We start from the raw sequence: 17,559 nt of genomic DNA, 5'->3' as shown, positions 1-17,559 counted from the left end.
AGAAAAGAATCACTTCTTTGCCACACGCATCACCTGAGCATAGGTCTTCAAATGAGCTCTATGTTACAATCTGTCAGATTCAAGCTGAGTCTTTCTCCAGTTGTGCTCCAGTCATTTACCTTGCTGCTTCAGCCCCTGTAGTTCTTCCATATACCAAGGGGCCAGTTCTGAAGCGGGTCAGAGACGACGCTTAGGAGCAATCATGTCTACTGCCCCAGTGAGTTTGCTGTTCCAATTCTCCACCAGGGCGTCAACAGGATCACCAGCAGAGCCAACACTAAATCCTTCCAAGGCTTCTTGAAATCCTATTGGATCCAATCACCTTCTCGGGTGGACCATCCTAATTGGTCCCTTGCCCCTGTGAAGGTGGGAAGTGATTGTGAGTCCAACCTTAACCAGATGGTGGTCCGTCCATGACAATGAGGAAATCACAGGATTCTCCACCCACAGAACACCTCCGATGGTTTTAAAATTAGGCAGATTTGTAGATCTTGTCAAGTAGATCACATATGCCAATCTTCAAGTTATTAACTCAGTAGGTATCTTATTTCTAAGTAATAGAAGTTTGTAGCATATTATGATGGGACATTTTTTTTTCTTTTTGCAGCATAACTAGAGGCACACTTCTATGCCCCTTTAATTATAATCAGGGACAGATAGCCATTTAAAAGCTGGGAACATAGGAGAACCTTGTTACTCGTGGAGATTCCGTTCCTCACCTATTACCACAAGAAACGGAACCACGAGCAAGGAGACATTAGGTCTATGGAGAAATGGAGGTTAGGTTCCAGGGTAGAGGGGATAATTTTTAAAAGCTCTAAAACAGCCCCAGAACGTACACTGATGTGCTCCATGGGTCCCCCATATGCTTAGGAATGTCCCCCCAAACCATGAAAAATTGTGGGGGAAAGCTCCTTCCCCCCCCCAGAAATGAGCCACAAAATGGCTCCTCCTGTCTATTCCTGGCTTCCTAGAGACAAAATGGTGGCTGGAGGTGACCTCTACATCACTTCTGGCCCTCTAGGAACCACGGTTACATGGGTTTTATCCCATTAGTATCTGCAGCTACTGGAAACGAATGTATAATAAGACACCCTGTGGATACACGGAACCATGAATAAAGAGGGTCTTCTGTAATTAGGATACAAAATAAAATAAAAGTTTTAGGGGATGATTCAGTCAAAGTCAAGCACATCTAAGTTTTGTTTGAGTTCAGTGAGTGTTAAACTTCTCACTGAAAGTAATGAGGTTATTTTGTCTCAGACCCAGGTTGGCCTAAGGAGAGCTCTTAAGGCTCTTACTCAGTATTGTAGGGAGCAGCAGCTAATTATCAACCATCAAAAAAATGAAGATCGTGATTTTTCTACAGTTTTAAGATTCATATATGGTGTATAGATAACCGTGACATAGAACAAGTTACTGTTTTAAGTATTTGGGAGTCGTTTTCCAGGTGTCTAGAAGGAAGATTGCCCAAGTTAACTATCTCTCTTCCCTGTCTGAAAGAAGTGCTACAGTCATATTAAGATTTCATTGAACTGAGGGAGGAAATTTTCTTCCAGATGTCATTAAATTATTTACAGCAAAATCGACAGCACAGCTTCTATAAGGAGTGCAGTTAGGCCCTTATTCCAACTTTGGGCCTCTTGAAAAAGTGCAATCTAGATTCTTAAGATCGTTATTTTTGACCCCTAGAAGTATTACTAATGCAGCTTTGAGATTAGAGGCTGGGCTACTTAGAATTGAAGCTACAGCTTGGCTAGTTATTCTAATTGCATGGCTAAGGCTAAATCTAATTCCGATTGGGATGATCTCTTTAATACTATCTGATAATTACCGGTCAAATTCGTGGAAGAGCATTATATGTACGCTGCTTTTATGGCCTTTCACCTGAGCATTTATTATCTTCTGGATTTGATAAAGCCAAGGATATTATTAAACAATGGGTCTGGGACATGGAGTTCCAGAACTATTTAAATTGAACTTCAAGTATGTACCAACCCCTTAGAGAGTCTTTAAGATCTCTTCCAGCAGTTTACCTATTTTCACTCACTTATTCTAAGTATAGATGGGCCTTCTCTAGAGCCCATCTTAATGCTCTCCCTTTGGCATTTTTAGAGGGCAGGTACCGCAAAATTCCAGCTTCCCAACAGTTATGTCTGTGTGGTTCTGGTGACATTGAAACAATTGTTCATGTCCTTTTATGATGCATATTCTATTCTGACTCTCAGTTAAGGTTGATTCAACCCTTATTTAAAACATTTCCAGGCCATCCAGATGAATTTTATGTCACGTATCTTTTAGGGAGTTGCACAAGAGCTGCAGTTTGATCACTTTTTGGGCAGGGGGACCCGGAACTTTAAGAAAAAGGAGAGCAGGTCCCTACCAGCTCTTTGCGACCCCATGCCGCTTCCTGCTGTGATGGCATGCATTCCTAGAAGCCCCGTGCAGCATCAACATACACAGATGCCATGTGCATGCTTACGCCGCATGGGGCTTCTAGCACCATGCACTGCCCCAGCAGGAAGCTACATGAGGTGGCAGAGAGTAGGTAAGGACCTGCTGTCCTTTTTCTTAAAGTTCCCGGTCCTCCTGCCCAAAAAGTGGTTGGACCATGGTTCAACTGCGTTTCTTGCACATCCCTAGTATCTTTTAGGCGATAAATATCCCAATGTTACATGCAGTGTTCCCTCTAACAGGGATTCCCAGATGTTGTTAATGACAACTCCCAGAATCCCCAGCTGCGATGGCTTTTGCTTGGGGATTCTGGGAGTTGTAGTCAACAACATCTGGGAATCTCTGTTAGAGGCAACACTAGTTACATATCAAGGAGCAAAATTTTGTTTCTTAGCCAGAAGGGCTTGCTGCATTCTGGTAGCTCCTCCATGATTTTGACTATATTGGTCTTGGAGTTTTCAGAAATAGTATGCATGCATTTGTTTAGTATTTAGTATTTTTTATTCTTGCTATTGATTACTTGCTAATATTGTAAATTGTACCACTGCTTGTACTGGGACTAGATGTGACAGTGGCAGAGCCTTCCCCTTAGATGCCCTGGTATCAAGGAGTGGGGGTCCAATTTAAGAGCAAAAGGGACACATAGGTAGAAAGAATATCTTCCTCAGATCCATCCCATCAGGATACTTTTCTCCCAGCCAAGCTGACTTCCTGCATCAGACTCCAACTAACAGAAATGTATTGGAGAACAGACAGCAGGGAGGTAAGCTGTGGGTTGGGTGTACCCCTGTGGTTTTGAAAATGGACTCCCCGCAACCCCCACTTTCTGTGAGGAAGTTCCCAGTTCAGCCACATTTTCCGCATGATGGGTTTAAACCATGGGTGTGCCCCTGCAATATCTGGTGTCAGCCTAAGGCTCAGAAAGTTCACCTTTATGTAAATTATCTTATTTTACTCTGAGGTAACAGCTTCTGTATCTTGATGGTGTAGTAGACAAGGTCAGTAGCATATACTTTAGAGAATAACTTTGAACCTCCTCTGGTTACATACAGCATACAGCAGGGCCTAGTCCTCTGGAGCTGATACCTATTTGAATTCTTATTCAAAATAGACTGCTTTATGAAGTCTCAAATGCTCCTGATCTAGCTTAATCAATTAAATGAACATTCAGTGTGTTTGAATATCTCCGCTCTTTCTCTTATCAATATAATTCTCAAATGCTTTTTCTTCGGCGCCCAAGGTGATGAAACATAGATTCATTTACTCTCTAACTGCTCATAATTGTGGCTTCAAGAATTTTCCTCCTGATTTTTTGAAGCCACAAGTAGACTTTATGTGGCTCTAAAGCTGCGGTTGGTTTTCATCCCACAATACTCAAGGGTATCACTCTCCTTCAGGCAGCTATTGTTTGCAATCAGGAGATAAAGGCACTCTTGATAAAACTCCCATAATCATGTTAATATTAATACTTTGGTAGATACTTTATCCTCTAGTGATAGCTTTAAACAGTTAGGGATTGTTTGTTTGTTTTCTCTTATATTCAGGCCTTTTTGAATAGAACATTGATGGTTTGATCTACAGATTAGGACAATGGGAGTTATTCTCATATTGTGTAAGTGCAGTGAACCCATATATCTGTGCAAGGGTTGTAAAAGTATTCACTACACAAAACTAGTGATCTTGCCTCTCATGCTTGCTTAATTCAAGGGGTTGTTTCCAATACATATCTGCAAGCTCTGTATTCCTCCCCCAAACATGTGGTAGTTTTCCATGTATAGTGGGAGTGTATCACTTCAAAATGCTGGGGTTGCGGGGGAAGGTTATGTTTGCATGTTCTTCCACATAAAAAGAACTGTATACATAGAAAATTAGCACACCAGACAGAAATGTCTAGAATCTTTTTTGGGGATGTGCATGAACCTGTACGGTGGCCCTTTTACGGGTCTCCGAACAGCTTCGAACGACTGGCAGTTCAGCCGGTTCAAAGGAGAAAGGGATACCTTTAAGGGTAGCAGAGGGTGCTCTTACCCTTCCTGCTGTGTTTTTCCCACCGGCGCTGCTCTTTAAAAGGGTCCAGCGGGGTGGCAGCATACCTCCCTGCTGCCCCGTTGCCGTGTTGGACCAGAAGTGACCGGAAGTACCCAACATGTGTGCACACGTTACGCTCGTTCACACACACTTTGGGCTAATGCACAATGTGCACGTGCCCAACATGCGCACTTGTGCCGGGTACTTCTAGTCACTTCCAGCCTGATGAGGCAATGGGGTGGCAGGGAAGTGTGCTGCCACCCCGGCTGACCCTTTTAAAGTGCAGTGCCAGTGCGGGAAACATGCTGGGAGAGGTAAGAGTACCTCCCCCACCCTTAAAAGTATCCTTCCTGCCTTCAAGCCACCACCACCAGCCGGTTCTGTGCACTTCCCTATTATGATGTGCTAGTAGAAGGAATCCTACCATCTGACATCTCAAAAACAATTGCAAGCAGATAATGTTTGCCATATCAAGCATTTAATTGTTGTTGTTGTTTGTTTAGAATATTTATATACCATTTTCCAGTTTAAAAGGTTATCAAAGAGGTTTACATAACAAAAGTATTGAAAAGATAGACCCTTGTCCCAAAGTGTTTCAGTCTATAAGGAAACACAAGGAAGATACCAGCAAGAGCCACCGAGAGGGATGTTGCAATGGGTTGAGTAGGGACAGCTGCTCTCCCCCTGCTAAATACAAGAGAGCTCATCCTTTAAATCAATGGGCTTAAGTAGGGAAGTTCTATATTGGATTGTGGTCCCTGGCTGACATCCATATTAAGTTACTCAACAACAGTGCTACTTAGACGTTACTTTGAAGGACTACCTTTAATTTCAATTGGACTTCTGTCAAGTAATTTCGTCAGGATGTCAGCTACTGATTATTACTAAATTGTTTATACATTGCCACATTCACTGCTAGTTAATGTTTATTTAGAGCCAAAAGCTTGCTAGGCATTATACAGTACAAGGTAAGTGAAAATATCCCAGTCCAGAATGTTTACAATTTCAGCTGTGATACATATTAAAACTGGCATGTGAAGGTTACTTTCAATTGCTCCCTTACCACACAGTAAGCTATTCATATGCAGGATCTTGCAATGCAATTGGGCATTTTTAACCAGACCATGGTAAATCTTATGGTGGTTTGTGATGGTGTGGTAGTGAACCCATAGATACCTTTCACTCGCTATAAAGTAACAGCTGTGACATGGAATCATTTCTTTTAAAATTTCTTTACATTTGTATCCTGCTCTTTCTCCATAGAGCCCAGAGAAATGCACATGGTTATTATTTTAATCCTCACAACAACTGTGTGAAGTAGGTTAGGCTGAGAGTTAAGTGACTGGCTCAGGATCACCTAGTCAGTTTCATGGCTGAATGGGCATTTTAACTCAGATCTCCGTGGTCCTAGTCCAACACTCTAACCAGCATTTAAAGCAGCTTCCTTGTGGCAGCAATAACAGGTGAACTGATCTTCCTCAGGAATGAAGAGGAAGTAGCACAATTAAGAGTTTGGAGAAAGGGTGAGGCTGCATTAGTCCAGGAAAAGGGTTTCTGAAGAAATGGTGCTTGTGGAGGAATCTGAAGGAGGGGCATATGGCATGATGTACAAAGAGAGGGGTAGGTAGTTGCAGGGGTAATATGGCAGAAGACTTGAAGGCAGTAGCTGAATGAAACGACATATAAGTGAGGAAATAAAATCATTGGCTGAAGAGCAGATTTGGACCTGCAGTAATAAATATGCAAAAGCATTCTGCTCAGCTTTCACGTGACATCAAGATAACACAAAGGGCAATTCACAAAAGAGTCCTAGTACTATCAGCTTCTAGAAGAGATGGATGTGCTGTTCTCACAATTAGTGATGCTTCCAAACATTATCTGAGCACAGTTCATAAGTCAACTCCAGCTTATGAATCGAGCAGATCTCAAAAATCAAATCTGGCAATTTCGTAATGCCCGCCTTTAATGTGAGACAAGCTTTGCAACACAAAAGTTATTTTGCTGCTTGGATTTTAGTCTGGAGGAAAAATGAAAAAGAAACCGTGCAAAGTGTGGAAACAAAGGGGCCATGAAAAAGATGCCAATAATGGCTGAAACACAAATTGTGCTGCATGTAAAGATCCAGAGATCTATGTGGAGGAAATAAACAAGACACATGTATCCATTTATTAAACGGTTAATAAATGCACAGTTCTTTTTCATTTTTCCTCCTGATTCGGCATGCATCCCATTTTTTCTGGATTTTAGTCTGAGCTGAAGTTGAGTTCTGCTTTCTCTCCTGTCCACCAGCCTGCCTCCAACCAACCAACCATCTATTCATCTGTCCATCCTGCTTTTCATCTTGCATGCAGCCATTGTTATGTGTCAGACTTTGGGGCGGGGTGGGGGGAGACGACCTTCCATTCTCCACCTGTTGTCACTGAAGCAACAAGAAAGCTTGGAGGTAAGCAGGCAGGTGGCAGGGTGTCGGATTAAAAAAACAAACCCCACAGGCAAACCTTGTTACTTGTGGAAACGCTATTCGCAGTTCCACGTATTCACAGGTGTCTAAAAAGGTGTCAAAAAGCTTGGAGGCAAGCAGGCAGGTGGCAGGGGGTTAGGTTTTTTAAAAAACCCACAGGCAAATCTTGTTACTCGTGGAAATGCTATTTGTGGTTCCATGTATTCGCAGGTGTCTAATTGACACCCAATTTCATTATCCCATTATTCAAACCCACAATTCTGTGGTTCCTAGAGGCTGGAAGTGACTGCAGAGGTCACTTCTGGCTGCCATTTTGTGGCTAATTTCTTTTTTTAAAAAAGCATTTTCCCATGATTTCCCACAGTTTTAGGGGGGCATTCATAGTTTGGGGGACATTGCTGAGCACAAGGAGACTCTGGGGTGATTCTCACGACCAACAAAAATTGGGCTAGGTAACCCGCTCAAGAACCCCTGCTAAAAAGCAGGTTTGCGGAGTGAGCGCTCCAGGAAACCTACTTTTTAGGATTGTGAGTAGCCGCGGCACAGCCAGCTCCCGCTCCCCCCACCCCCCTGCCGGCTCCATCATGGAGCTGCCCATCGTGTGGGCGGCCAATCTGGCCGCCCAGGGCTCCCTGCTTGCTTGTGAGTGGGAGCCCGCTCTTCCCGCTCACCGGTAAAAACCGGGTGTCACTGATCTTGAGACCCAGTCCTCTGTGTAGCATGGTACAGTAATGCCTTGCAGGGTTTTTTTTTTTTTTTTGGCTGGTTTTTGCCCTTTTATTTCATCCGGGTACCTAACCCCCTGTTTTCCATAGTCTCAATGCCTTGTTACTTGCGGTTTCGTTACTTCTGGTAGAAAACGAGGAATGCAACCCCTGCAAGTAACGAGGTATACCTATACCCAACAGATTGTACTCTGTCATGCTTGTTGTTATTATTATTATTATTCGGTCTCTATACCGCCCTTCTAAAAATGGCTCAGGGCGGTTTACACAGAGAAATAACAAACAAATAAGATGAAACCCTGTCCCCAAAGATCTCACAATCTAAAAAGAAACATAAGGTAGATACCAGCAACAGTCACTGGAGGTACTGTGCTGGAGGTGGATAGGGCCAGTTACTCTCCCCCTGCTAAATAAAGAGAATCACCACATTAAAAGGTGCCTCTTTGCCATGTTAGCAGGGGTGACATCATGAGAGTGCTACAAGCTCTGAAGCAGACTCAGAATTTGTTTTTGGGAGAAGAAAAGCTATTTTCCAAGTTGAGAGGCAACAGTTCATTTCCCCCAAGCCCAGTTCTCTGAGTCTGAGAGCGACAGTGCCTATTACTACTTACTAGGGATGTGCATGGAACCGGTCTGGAGGCCCTTTATGGGCCTCCGAACCGGTTCAAAGAACCGGTGGTTCCGGTGGTCCCATGCCAGGGTGGTGGCTCCTTAAGGGTGGGGGATGGTGCACTTACCCCTCCCACTGCTTTCCCCCCACTGGCGCTCTGTTATTTACTGAAATCCATGGGGTGGCAGTGTACCTCCCTGCTGCCCCTTCCCCCGTTGTTGGCTGGAAAAGCGGCAGTATCGTCTGCATATGCGCCCGCCGTGCCTGCCGCACATCACGCACGTGCGATGTGCGTGTGTTACATGCAACATGTGCAGCGGGCGCACGTGCAGACAATACTTCTGCCTTTCTGGCCAACAACGAGGGAAGATTTCCGTAAATAACAGAGCGCTGGTGGGGGGAAAGTGGCGGGAGGAGTAAGTGCACCCTCCCCCACCCTCAAGGAGCCCACCCCCACCCCCGGTACCGGACTGCAGCTCCGTGGTTCTGTTCATATCCCTACTAATCACCATATTCAAAAAACATCCTTGGTGGTGTTCTCTGAAAGTCCTCAGGTCAGTATACAGTCTTGGTGATGCCTGATGATGGCAGCTATATCTTCCCATAACCAGCTCTAACAAACTCTATTGATGCCTCCAGTTGTCTTTTTCCAACCTAACAATGTTATTTTTGTTCTGTCTGTGTTGAGTGACACTTGCTAACCCTCATGCATGTTACAGGCTCATCAAGTCTCTTATCTATTTCATTGTACTATCATTGATAGAGATATGTCACTGAGTACCATCAGCTATCTGAATAACAACTGTGATTACGTTGTTCACTTTCCCAATTACTTTACATACATATTGAAAAAGACAAACAAAGTCATGTTGTCAACCTGCCTGAAAATCTTTGATTCAGAGGGGTTCACAGCAATTCTTTGGTTCTCCTACTCAACATAATATCAATTTTACACACAAAGTGCTCTGGTTCCCCCCACCCTCTTTTTTTGGCATGCGATGATAAAGTCTCTTCTATATGTCCTCAGTTCTATATTTGACTTCAGTTAATCACTTCATGGCATTTCAACACATCGAAGCTGACAGTATGAGTAGCACTGCTAACAACCTGCAAGTAAGACTTCTTTTTTTGAAATTTGGGGCTGGCTATTATTCTATCAAATGACAAATGCAACTGTTATGTGTGAAACGATGGTCACAGATCAACTAGAGCGGAATGTGAAATCCATCAGTCTGGACAAGTTGATCAAGTAATTGGCTTATTACTTGATAATAGCAGTCTCAACTGATGGTGTAAATTGGCCCTAATAGTGGGGCAACTAAATGAGTATGGACATAGGGCCCTGCTACCGTAGACATAGCCACAGACCACGGTTCTTTTAGTGTATGGCACATCTTGAAGCAGAGCATACTCTGGCTGAGCTTTTCTCTGAGGAATGCTTAAGTCATGTACTATTCAGCACGATTGGAACCTGATATTAATTCATGTACTTTTTCATTTCAATTTTCTTGACTATTAAATAATACAGTCAATCAAGTTTTTGATCAACTGTGGTAACTGTTGCTTCCTTTATTAATGTATCTTCAGTAGTATTCATTTAGAAAGTCAGGCTGCTTGATTAAATTGGTGGCAAATGTCCCAATTACTTTAGTTGGTTTAGGATAGATGAATCTGCCTTATACGAAGTCAGACTATCTAACCCGTCATTCCCTGCTCTTACTGGTCTCAAACAGGGCTTTCCCCCCAGCACTTGTTACCCGACACTCTTTAATTGCAGACTCCCGAGACTGTACCTGGGACTTTCTTCATGCAAATCATGCACTACACAACCTCTTTTCAAAAGCTGCTACAAAGCAGGGAAAGGGCCACAATTTGAAATGCGGCTCTGCTTTCAGATTCAAATGGAATGAATACTATGGCTTAGAAGTGGTTAACTGACTGAATTGTTGTAAAGTATTCCAGTATTGCTGGTTAGGGAGGGGTGCCAGATATGATTATTATCTCTCTGTAAGAAAGATATTTGTAGAGGTCTATATCTGACATTTTCGAGAGTAAAAGCATGACAATTAAAGGTGTATTAATAATCTGATTAAGAAGGTTTTGTTGCCTTCCTAGGAAAGGCCCAGATGAACAACTAAAGCATTAATTGTTTTGTCTAAATCCTGTGGGAGTTTAAATTCTGGAAAGCAATTGAACCAATAAGACAAAACAGAAAGTTACAGTAATAAATACAGCCACAAAGTCTCAATCAAGCAACATGGAATTTAGCACATCAAAGGGAAAACCTTTACCTATTATTAATTATGACAGTAATTTCTATCTCATAACATTTCACATAGCAACTGTCACCAAGAAAATCTGCATTTTGAGCTGATGGCACATCTATCAGCCTAAAGCTGGGAGGGGGGGGAAAGCTTATTGCTGTTCCCTCTTCCCTTCCATCAGCTGCTTAAAATCCTTTTTCCACATGAAGTTGAAATATGGACCTGCCTTTAAGCATATCACTCTAAGGGTGCTCCCAGGTGAAGCATATACACACTGAACTCGGGTCCAAAGCAAAGCTCAATATGCTGTGCTACTATTTACTTGTATGTAAGTTATGAGAATTATGCATTGCTTATAGCACATGTAATTACTTGACCTAGAAAACACCTCCCTGGCAAGTTCGTATGGCAGATTTTTAATATGATCTTAATTAATAAACAAACACTGTTATCAGTCTTTGATCATGCCTATTGGCTAGTAGAACTTGATCCATCTCCTTTATTCACAGTTGTGAAGATGATTATCAGCCAATTTATTTCATAGATTGTAGAACAGAGTGTAATTTTATGAAAAAACTAAAGCTCTCCATTCTGAGCTCCCCGTTCCAGGACTTGGATCAGCTTCAAGCCAATGAGACCTCTACAGGCCTACAATACCTGCTCAGCATCAACCTTCTGCTGAGTCTGTCAAACTTAGGGATGGGTGGGCTGAGCCTGAGCACTAGCCAGTCGATCACAAAGAGAAGAGGAGGAAAGGGTGGGGCAAGGCCAGGATTATGCTGAGGAGCCCTGACCACAAGACCCCAGAACAGGAGGAATCCATGTGTTTGGGTGAGGTTGGGGTGAGGTTAGACTTATAAGGCTTGCAATTTTGAGCTATCAGGATAGGCAAAATTTATTTCTTGGCATGTGGGGGTCACAATTCTTAGGTACTACATATTCAAGGCATGGAGAGGAAGATGGGGCCCCTGAGGGGCAAGCCCGTTGTCTCAGAGACCATTCCAGCCTTGCTGTGCTCCTACCTTTTCCCTGTTGGTTTGCTGAATCCCTGCAAATCTTCGGAGAATGGGAAGTTCTTCACAAGCAGATTTCTGAGGACTGCAAAGGAAAGGGATGATTGACAAAAGTCATCACTCCCCACCTGTGCAAATGAAGCTTCTTCCATGAAGAGAAGAACCACTTAGGGCCACTGTGACTAAGGAACTGGAAGACAATGTTCTGCCACGAATCATAGCTTCAGAGTCAATAAACTAGTGATGTGATCCCCCCGCCCAAGAAATGTACCTGGGGGGGGGCTTCCCTTGAAATGTCTTAGACGCTGCTTTTTAGACCATTAACTGTAGAATGTAATTTGTTACAAAACTGTAGAATGTAACACCATAGCTGTAGAATGTAATTTGTTCACAATTTTGGTGCCAAGCCTAAAAGAAGCAGTCTTTAGGATGTCACAGTGTACCATGTCTGTCTTCATGATCCCTTCCATTTCCTCCTAGAACAGCACTTTCCACAGGAGAACTTTGCCATACAAGAGAAACAATGCTGATAGGTCAGCACAGGTAGAACTGAAGATTGTATTGTAGTATATTTGAGGCAGTTATTTGGTGTGACGATTGGGTCAGGAGAATTGGCTTTGGCAACCAGGGTTTCCCCCCAAATAGATAAAGAGGCGGGTCTCACGATCCGTGAGACCCACTTTTGTTAAAACTGCAGGGAGAGCGGGCTAAGCCGCGAGCACGCAGGGCATACTGGGGAGACCCCCGAGCCAGGAGGCAGCTTTTTGCCTCCCGGTCGGGGGGTCTACTTATGAGTAGGCGTGGTGCAAAGCCGCGCCACAGCTACTCACGAGCCTAAAAAGCAGGTTTGCTGGAGCGCTCGCTCCGCAAACCTGCTTTTTAGCAGGGGTTCTCGAGCGGGTTACCTGCTCAAGAACCACCGGGCTTGGCTGCGAGCCCGGTGGTTCTTACGACCAACAAAAATCGATATAGGCTCTCCTAGCCTGATTTTTGTTGGTCGTGAGAATCGCCCCAAAGTTACAGGAGACCCTTGAATATCACAGGTTTATGTTTTGGCATTTTGACCTTTTGGGGCAACCTTCTGGTACACAAATTTAGTCATCACAGGGTAGTTTTGGTCTTTTGTTGGGGTTTCTAGTTAGGATTTAAAAGTTAAAGTGAACCCCTTTTAATTTTTAAATCTCCAACCCAGCATATGAGCAGCCAGTACCACTTCTCAGCTGTGAAGTGGCTATGAGGTTGAGACGTTTAAAGGGGTTATTCACAAGCCCTCGGCCACTTCATGCTGAGAAGCAGCCTGGTTGCTCGTTCGCTGGGCTGGGGATTTAAAAGTTAAAAGAATCTAACCCAGGAACCTAATCCTTTTTTTCTGATTAGATTTTAGTTTTGAGTGTCACGGCTTTAACTTTTGTGGTACTTTTGTGAAACATTACCCCTGCAGTATTCAGGGGTCTCCTGCAGTGTTCTCTCTAATTTTTTTCATATGTGTGCTGAATAAGTTTTGTTCTGGGTGGCAGTATCAAAGCAGTGTGTATGCCTGTGCATTCAGAGTGAGGCCTTCCTGATTTAACCTGAGTGGGATCTAAAATTAACTGAGTGGACATCAAAAAACGTGTGAGTTTGTGCACATGTGCACGCCTGAGAGGGAACACTGGTCTCCTGTATTGTATATCTCTGTTTATGTTGGCTATTCTTTAAATGCGTGAATTTAAACACGTTCAGATTGTGTGAATACCAAATGTGTAGATCTGAGACAGCCTGAAGCAGGCTTTTGTCTCTTCTCTTCCCACCATTGAAGATATTTGGCTGAATATTTGAATGGACAGCCAGTGGTTTGTTGCTGAAAAGCTCTCTATGTAATTCTTTATATAGAGATATTTTAACTGTTCTTGGTTGCTCATTCACTAATTAGGCAGTTCAAGACAGCTTTGAAAAAGAAAACTACAACTTTTCTTTTTGCTTACATTTTTATTGTCATTTTGAATGTTTGACAACATCCCCATCCATAATGCATTTTTATCCACAATGGGATAAGAAGTAATACTTCTAAACAGCGATTATTAGAACAAACTGCAAAGTTTATGAGAAAAATAGTCTCCTCTCACAAGGCTTATATCAAAGCATAGCCAGAGACAGAAGAAAAAGAACTGCTGGCTGCTGAACTCTGGCGCAGGCCTCTAATAGAGCCCTACTTAAAGCAGCCCTTTGGGTATTAATAACTGCAGCAGAAATCCTGCCGAGCTGGAATAGGCCTCTCTCATCTAAATTGCTTCTGCAAGAGAACACCACTGCAGGAACACTGTACTGATGTAGCACACATCGATATGGCCTCTTAGAGCAGGCACCTGCGCTTGAGAATACTAGCATCCTGTGGAAGTTGAAACACAGGTCAGAGATCCTACCAGGCCCATCACAATCCAAATTGACTTCAAGATTACCCTCTCCTTAACATCCATCTCCCCCCCGCCCCCCAATAAAACTGATTGCCAGATGATTTCCTGGCTCTCCAGATTTAACAACGTGGTTTGCCCATTTTGGGAAACAATGCATATGTTCACAGGCATAAAACCATTGCCGCTTTCTTTCCAAGCTCATTCTGTAAACTCAGTTCTTGAAGTGGAACTTTCCTATGTACATGTTTTCTCTTGCTGGTGGAGCTCAGGCATGCCTTTTCATGAAGAAACATAACACATGAGCCTGTGTCAGAATCAGTTCCCACCACAATAGCTGGGACAGGTACTATGTTGCATGACTGCAAGAATTTCTGTTGATGGTGCCCAACATGATGTGCAAGGCAGTGCTGGCCCTGATGCTCAGTGACAGGTATCTCCGACAGTGTTGCACAAGTGGGCAATTGCACAACTACTTACAACACTACTTCCACTGGAGCCACACACATACACATTCCTTTATATGGAACGATGCATAAAGGGGAGCAGCAGTGTTCCAGCAAGAACTGCCTCATCTTCCACGCATTGAGAGGAACAGAACCAGAACTGTGTTTAGTAATGGTTGGCTGACCTTCAGTTTGCAAACATAAAAACAGATCAATCAGGGGTATCAAAATGCAGCCCTCCAACTGTTGGTCTACAACTCCCATCATCACTGGCCATTGTGACTAGGCATGATGGGATTTGTAGGCCAACAACAGCTGGAGGGCTGCAGTTTGACACCCTTGTGATAAATGATCCCGCGAATAAATAAATGATAAAGCACAAAGCACTCAAAGAGATGAACAATTAAAACATAAATTGCACTATACACAACTAACAGAGATCAAGCAATTTTATCTATTGTGCATATATACCGCCTGAAATATGCCTAACATGTGCATTTAAAAACAACCAGTACTTTCTAATAGTTTGATATTATTTGTTTACAAATCTCAACAGCTAAAAATGTAAACCTTGTGACTGTCTCTGTTAACATGAGGTATCCATAACCAGGAAAGCCATATAGTAAAAGGTAATACAAGATAATACAAGTCTACCTCTTTTGTCTCTATAAATTATAAAGTAATAACTCATGAGATACTAGTTCTAATTCCTCTCTTCCACAGGAACACAGGCAGTTGGCATAAGGAATATTGTTGTGTCTCCCCTCCAAAATAGCTGAAGGGAGGACATTAAATCAAAGTAGCATAAACACTTTTCTGTTATTTGAGAGCCTCAAGAGGAAGAATCACAAGAATAGGCAATATGTGCAGACTACTGTAGGTGCATAGGGCTGGGTTGCTCTATCGGGAACCATGGTCATACCAGGGTTCCTGTTCGCGAGTAGAAGCCTGCTTATTTATTTATTTATTTATTTATTTATGATATTTATACCCCGTCCCTCCAGTACACTACTGCTCGGGGCTGCTCACAACAGTAAAATAGATACAATATAAAATAAAACTAATAAAATTAACCAAATTAAGTAAACAAATTAAAAGTGCAGGCTAAAACCACAATCAGAATTACCATTGCTGTTTCAAATTAAAAGTTATTTTAAAAGCTACAAATTGAGAATTATAAAAACCAAAGAACCTACCATCAGATATAACCAAAGATGTAACATTTAAAAGCCTCTTTAAAATATGTGGTTTTTAGTTGTTTTTCAAAAACACTGAGTGAAGGAGTATGACAGATCTCTTCAGGGAGGGGCCGAGGGGCCACAACTGAAAAGGCCCTGCCTCTAGTTGCACAGGGCCTGCTAATATTCCACCCAGTGTATGAAGGGCAGGGATTGGGACCAGTGGCCACATATTAATTGGGCATGGCAAGTCAGCATGATCCAGCTTCCTTCCACGAGTTGGTGGGAGTGTGAGAAGAGAGCTTTTGTTTCTTTCTCTTTAAGTTCACTTACGAATACGCTACTAGCTCCATGGGAAATGCATTTCCCTGCTTGCTTCTGCTGATATTTGTCAAGTCCTAGCAGTCCCACAGATGCTGATTTATGATATCATTTTACATCCAACCCTTGGCTGTATGATGGAAAGTTGTGATTGTTTCACATTTTTATCCCACCCTTTCTCCAAGAAACCAGGAGGACGATGCATTTAGTTCCTCCCTATTATTCCCACAACAACTCTGTGATTTAGGCTAGGTTGAAAGATGGGGTCTGGCCCAAGGTCATCCCATTAGCTTCATGGCTGAGTGGAAATCCAAATCCAGGTTTTCCTGGCCTGACACTGTCCACTGGCACTGTATTACACTGACTCCAGAACATCTGTCCATGGCAGTTTCCTAGAGAGTCAGTTGTCTTTGTAGGAAACAGCACTTGCTGCGACCACTCTCCCTATCCAGGCATTCCCTTCTTACCAAGAGGTGATGAGTGGTGTCAGAGCTAGCCATGCTGAGGCAGAATGGACTTTGCAAGCACAGGTCTTATATTAGTTTTGTGAATTACTACCACTGCCGCATTGTGTAAAGCATTACAAAGCGAAAGGGACCTCTTCTGCCGTAGCTATTATGGAAAGGTTGTTCTCCTCTGGCCTTGGGGTTCTTTAGGTGCTTTGCAGGTGTTTTAAAATCCTGCTAGGCCAACCAATAGTTGATCTCCAGGGAGTGGTAGTCATTTTTCGGATGTCAGCTACTGTAAATTGGGCCTTTATACCTGAGCAATTAGTGCTTTTACAAATCAATTGCAAGCAGCAGTTATAAACTGATTTTAACGAGCAGAGCACACTGCCATTGCAAAATATAAGGAGGGTTTATAACAGCCATATTTTAATAGAAATGAAAGAGAAACAGAATGCACTTGCTGCTGAGTGGCTTTCATTGTATATAAGGGAGGAAAGTACCCTTCCCCCACTGCCCAACCTTGATAAGATTTATATTCTAGCAAAACAAATTCTAGGAAAGAGGTTTATTATACACCTTTTTGTGTGCTCTGTCCTAAAGAATTATGGGTTTCCTTACATTGGAGTACATTTGTCTATTTATTTAGGATTTAACCCAAATTGCCCTATCTGCTAATGTTTAAGGTGGTAAAAATATTTGAAACAGTAATTAAAATTTTAATGTTTATTTATTATTAAAATAAATCCGACACTGATAGATCCCCTTGCTCATATATAGCAGTAATTTAGTGCCACCCATATGCAACACCACATCTGTTAAACAAATAGTTATTTTTAATACACGCACCCTAGTTTTATAGTATGCTTCATCCAGTGTCTTAAGTAGAGCAGAGCCCAAATGGGGCTGCTTCCCTCACTCCATAAAAAGAGGCCCCTTGATGATTTGGAGGGGAATTGTTTGCCCACAGCAGATGCCACAGAGGAAGGTACAGGCCACCCCCCACACAGATTCAGGCCACCTAGACCTATTAGGTTCAGGTGGTAGCCACACTCTGTAGCTTTGGTACCATTTTCTCTTCAAATTGGCCTTGTTTCTAGAAACAGTCACATAATGTTGGATTGTCCTCACTCTGAATTAGCTTTGTTTGCCCTCTTTGACATTGTCATGTAACCAAATCTAATATGTTAAAGAGTGATGTTGCTGTTATTAAGAAGGTAAAG

At 42.7% G+C, this 17,559-nt stretch overlaps 1 long non-coding RNA gene across 9 annotated transcripts in view; it reads left to right on the top strand.

Annotated features, from left to right (window-relative positions):
* The window catches only part of LOC128329670 (uncharacterized), a 43,156-nt gene that overhangs the window by 6,040 nt on the left and 19,557 nt on the right, over positions 1-17,559 (top strand). For 2 of the 9 annotated variants that reach the window (XR_008309750.1, XR_008309747.1), the window contains exons 1-2: positions 6,858-6,925; positions 9,306-9,391. The exons of 5 other annotated variants lie outside the window; for them this stretch is intronic. This is a non-coding gene — a long non-coding RNA (uncharacterized LOC128329670). Of the gene's footprint in view, positions 1-6,857; positions 6,926-9,305; positions 9,392-14,952; positions 15,021-17,559 lie in introns of those variants that run through there. 2 more of the 9 variants (XR_008309755.1, XR_008309753.1) reach the window with 1 other exon arrangement.

The sequence above is a fragment of the Hemicordylus capensis genome, chromosome 6 (genome assembly GCF_027244095.1).
Source record: "Hemicordylus capensis ecotype Gifberg chromosome 6, rHemCap1.1.pri, whole genome shotgun sequence".
NCBI lineage: Eukaryota > Metazoa > Chordata > Lepidosauria > Squamata > Cordylidae > Hemicordylus > Hemicordylus capensis.
Note: the sequence above shows the minus strand (reverse complement) of the source record. Positions and strands in the feature narration are given on the sequence as shown.